Source organism: Macadamia integrifolia, unplaced genomic scaffold (assembly GCF_013358625.1).
Source record: "Macadamia integrifolia cultivar HAES 741 unplaced genomic scaffold, SCU_Mint_v3 scaffold2989, whole genome shotgun sequence".
Classification (NCBI taxonomy): Eukaryota; Viridiplantae; Streptophyta; class Magnoliopsida; order Proteales; family Proteaceae; genus Macadamia; species Macadamia integrifolia.
The window spans coordinates 18,335-24,190 of NW_024869117.1; positions in this window are offsets into that span (position 1 = coordinate 18,335).

The following is a 5,856-nucleotide window of genomic DNA, read 5'->3' on the forward strand; positions in this document are numbered from 1 at the left end:
AAATAAAAAAAAAAAAAAAAAAAAAAAAAAAAAGAAGAAAAGAAAAGAAAAGAGTTAAGTATAAAGATAAGCATGGATAAGAAGAAGCAATCTAAGAGAAGAGCTCCTCCAAGTTTTGGGGTCTCCACGGTCTTCAAATTACCATATATAACATAAGAGAGTAACTCTACATGACCCAAAGTCTACCAACTAGGACACAAAATACACAAATTGAGATTTTTTTTTTTAAGGGTAAATAAATGCACAATGGCAATCCATTCATTAGGCGGCATGAAATATTGAAAATCTCATATACGCAGACACCCTATGGATATCTCCTAGTGGGATACGAGTACTTAGAAATTCGGATTTTAGACTATCCATTTATATTTTTGACTTATCTAACCTAGATCTTCCTCACCCGACGGATATGATTCACTCTCAATACTTGTCTCTCAGTCGTCTTAACTCTTTTCATTGTTCTCTAAAGCATGTCAAATCTTCAAAAATCTTCAGATCATTTAGCTGCTTAACTTTTTATTATAAATTGATGTCTAGTTGAATAAGATATATTATGTTTTGGGTGGATACCCTCTAACCCGAAACTGACACCCCCTAAACGAATACAGATAGTGAATCAAATCACTTTTGACTATCCATTTACATTCCTACTCACGAACACCCCCTAAATGGATACAGATGCAATTTGAACAACTATCCGTTTACATTCCTACTTATGGACACCCCCTAAACAGATTTAGATGCAAATCAAATTTAGATTTCCAACTATCCATTTACATCCTCACTTACCACTACGCTTCGATCATTACATATGTATAAATGAGAATTTTAATAGGAACAGATCCCAAACCCTATATCATGGTTTCAAGTATTGGTATCATATTGGCCGTATGTCATATCGATATTCACTGAGACTGATACTGATACTTGACTGATCTTGATCGGTTGCCCGCATCATTTCAGGGGTTAAACAGTAAAATAATATACTTTTGACTGATTCAGTGATATGATATTGGCCAAGAATCATGATCTGACAGGGCCAACACAAATCGATCTCACCGATTCAAATTGATCCGATCCGATTCCTTAAACGATGACTGAGGGTTGAGGGAGAAAAACAATATCTTGGAAACCCTAAGTTCGATAGACCTGAGATTCAATTTGAGTGCTCCTTGGACCCTCCTCTACCTCTATCATGCAATACTGATTAAAGAGATTTCTCTCATAATTAGAGGATCAAGAGGATCTATTATGGTTCTAATCACTTCAAGAGAGAGAGAGAGAGAGAGAGAGAGAGAGAGAATTTATTTATTTTTATTAATGACCATTTGTAAAGAGAGATCAACATTGCCATTTGCATACACAAAACAAGTCGTGTTCCCCCGGGGGTACTTGACAAGAACTCTTGGCATGAGGTCATCGTGCTGCAGATTGACATTTTATGGCAGTCTCTGCCACAGCCACGCCATATTTGCATATATGGTTCCTTACCATTCACCTTCTTAGCCACCATCGTCAATTCCACTGCTTTCATTTCACAACAAAAAACACCTTTTCATGAGCCTCATGTAGATATCAAAATAACAAAATGAATTAATGGACGAAGTTTTCCTAAGTCCATGGTGAATAGACATCAGTTCATCATGGTCTATTAACATCATACAATAGGGACAATATATGGGGAGAGCGGGGAGGTCACATCAGGACCCTTTCTTTGCCGTGAAAATAAAATTTTGTCCTAAATGAATCTAAGGCATAGTTATGAGGTTAGAGATGGTTGTAAACCTAAGATGAGAACAATGAAGAGAAAGATATGTAAAGTCTTGGCCATCTTTTTACTAATCCCACTACTTCCTCTAATTGGTTTTTCCTTTTCTTTTGATGATCTTCTTCTTTTTCTTCTTCTTGGTATGATACTATTGTCTATTTATAGGCACATCAATGATTGCAATTTCTGGCCAGCATTAATAATACCAACAATTTTGGAAAGATCCTTGCTGTCTTCTGGGTGGAAATTTTTAAGATGTCTTTCTTCTTTTGTTTTGGTGAAACCCATTGTTTGGGGTACCTGGACCTCTCCAGCGCACATCTAATGGCTGAGGGCACCCGAGCATACATCCGAACACACAGACACACAATCCAAGGAGCTCCTAAACATTAGATATGTGCTAGGTGCCCAGCTGCCCTGGAAAGGATATTGTTCCTTGTTTGGGAAAATATTATCCTTTAATTAGTAGATAAAATATATCTTTCATGGTTTTATCTTCCCTTATTTGCTTTTTATTTTTTTATGAAATATCTTCCATTATTTTCCACTTATGAAAGAAGCACTGAATTACCTTATTCTCATCACTAGTAAATCTAGGGGCGTCAATGGGCTCTAACTAGTAAATCTAGCAGTGTCAATGAGAGAGAGAGAGAGAGAGAGAGAGATTATTTATTTAGGAAAGAGTCCTGCTATCATGAAAGATACTTTTTTAGTGTTATTTTATGAGGCTATTATTTTGGAAATTGATTATTTAGGAAAGAGTCCTGGTGTCATATTAGGGGACAGATAATTTTAGTGTTATTTTATGAGGCTATTATTTTGGAAATTGATCATTTAGGAAAGAGTCCTGGTGTCATATTAAGGGACAAATAATTTTAGTGTTGTTTTATGAGGCTATTATTTTGGAAAATTGATTATTTAAGAAAGAGTCCTGGTCATATTAGGGGAAAGATAAATTTTGTGTTGTTTTATGAGGCTATTATTTTAGGAAATTGATATTTACGAAAGTGTCCTGGTTCCATATTAGGGAAAAGATGATTTTAGGGTTGTTTTATGAAGCTATTATTTTGGAACTTTTCTGCTTACATGGTAAAGAAAAGTTCAATTGAAATCTTATCTTTCCTTATGTTCCTGAAAATTAAACGAAAACCTTATGCTCAAGCAAGAACACTAAACCGAATCAGAAAAAAAAAAAAGTATTTTTCTAGCTCATCTCTACATATATGCTTGCATCACATTTTTGGATTTTATTTTCATTTTTATTTTTATTTTTTTTTAATCTGAGGTTTCAAATTCTTATCTCAGATTGGTTGAATTTCATTTTTTTTTTTAATTTTATGTTCCCAATAAAATCTAAATGATATCTATTACCAAACTAAATCCCACATATACCAACCCCCTCCCCCAATCCAAAAAAAAAAATGGCATATATTTTTTTTATTAGTTTTACTTCAAAATTCTAACTTTCTCCCATTCCCCACTTTTTTCTGAAATAAATTCACTCACTTCTTGAAAAGGATTTCCCTGCCCCTCGCATCCTACAGTGTCAATTGGCCTGTTTAGTTCAGTTTCGGTTGGGTTAAATCGGTTTTGGTCTAGGAATGAGGGAGATCAAAACCAATCCGTTAAAAAACTTTGATTTTTGGTTGGTTTCGGTTTCGGTCCGATTTGGTTTCAGTTTATTTCGATTTTTCAATATCGGGATAATACCGGTTTAGATAGGTTTATTAGTGGGCTTTTTTTCGCTAAAAAGTCATGTATATTAAAAGAAAAAGATGAAAAAAGAAAAATAGTACATCAGATGAGGAAGGGAGAATTACCCAACACTCACACTAAGAAGAGAGGGAGAAGCAGAAACTCCACCTTCGGCATTGCCATCAGCAGAATTACGCAACTACCCAACTCCACCAAAAACAAAATTCTGGAAAAAGAAGAATTCCTAGGTGAATCTGAACCTAGGCCGACCCGATGCATCCATGTCTAATTCCATTTGAACCAGAGTTGGCCAAATTGAAATCGGCTCTGACACTTCAAAACGAGCAGCTGACTTTGACAAAAAATCCGCCACTGAATTTGCTTCCCTATAGCAATGCGTTATTTTCCATTCCACATCCTCCAAATAAGAAATACAATTTATCCATCTTTGCCGAGCTATCCATGGACTTTGCCTCTTCTGAAAAATAGTTACAACTGCAACTGAATCACATTCTATCCAGAGCCGTTTCACATTATGCTGCTTAGCTACTTCAATCCCTATCATAAGCGCTAAAAATTCAGCCTCAAAATTTGTGCGAGTTCCTAGAAATTTTCTGAAATTTGCCACTACCTCTGCCTTTTCATTGCGAAGAATTCCCCCTGCTCCAGACTTCCCTGGATTACCAATAGAGCAACCATCCGAATTGATTTTTATCCAACCTGGATTAGGAGGGCACCAGAAAATATTGAAGATTTCCCGAGGCCTTCTCCGCACCCCTGAAATACCCAATCTTCTTGCAGTGACAAGATCCGAAATTGAGATGGCTGCCCCTGAATGAACCAGCTCTTGGCAGCTAATTTCTCTCTTTACTTGTCCAAAACAATGCTCTTTTGATTTTGAGATTCCTTCGAATTTTCTTCCATTCCTCTCCAACCAAGTAAAGTAAGGGATTAAAACAAAACCCTTCAGCCACACCCCTTTAAAGATGGTCTTCTTGGCCTGATCTTTATTAGTGGGCTTGAACTATAATGAAATCTTACATTCATAACTTTTTTTTTTTTTTTTTGCTAACGACGGGTATCCAAGCCTTTGGCCTGACAAGTCCTGCGGGCCCATATTGACCCCACAACAGCATGGACCGTGTCATACCAGGGTTGAATGAAAACCGTTTAGGTTTCATGAAAAAAACGCTTTAATTTTCTTATTAAATCGTGGTTTATCGTTGTAAGAGAAAGACAATTAATATTGAAACCAATGGATAACAAATTACTAAGAAGATAACTAATATTGAAATCACAGAAATGAATCCTATTATCTAATCATTCATTTAAGTATCCAACTAGTTTTGTATAGTGAACAAGGGAATCAATGGAAGCATTATTACGATTTACAAATCAATTTCTCTATTCATAACCTAATATTCAGTGATTTGTAACAATTCCCATTATAATAAAAATTTTTCTCACTAATATTGTAAAAAATGGATAGACTATTCACCAATTTATAATCTCATAATCATTTATTTTTTTATCAGTTTCATTTGGTTTGGTTATTGGTCGGTTCGGTTTGAACCGGTTTTTAGCTGGTCCCAACATACCTCAGTCCAAAACCAATCCAATAAAAATCGGTTTGGTTCGATTAAGGTTTTATCGGTCAGCTTCGATCGGTTTTATCGGTTCGGGACTGGTTTTGACACCCTTGCTCACCATCGATGCATGCCGTTAGCATCCGCAAGCCAACTGCATGCACATCCTCTGCCCTTAGATTTAGAATGGAATCTCAAATTTCCTTTTCTGTCACTCTGCTCGTCTTGCGTCTTGTGTCTTGCGTCTTGCGTCTTGCGTCTTGCGTCTTGCGTCTTGCATGAGGAGTGCCCAGACCCAGTCCTATGTCAGACGGGTAGAGTTCTTGTCCCTATAAATTATTTAACACAACAAATGAGCCTATAAAAAGATCTCTTTATTAATATCATATTCAAATATTGGATTTACATGCATGTTCAGCCTCTTAGTGAATTGGGGGTAAGGATGTGTATATTATGATCCTCTCCAGACCCTACAGTAGTGGGAGTCTTGTGCGTTGGGAATGCCATTTTTTCTAGAGACGATTGACAAGGGAACCTACATAGACAGATGGATGGATTCAAACATTGACTCGCGGCGTTAGGTCCATGGGCTGCCTTACATCTCGCAGCACACTTACTGTCACAGTCACCCAAAACCTGGTAACACATATTAGCATTCACCTTCACCTCTACTGTAGCATTTTCAAAATAAGAATATAGTAAAGAAAGGAGTTCAAGTTAAGGAAGAAGAAATTAGATATAATAATAATGAGGAAAACATGTATTCTCTCTGAGCAAGCGACACTTTTTCATTTTCAAAATTCAATG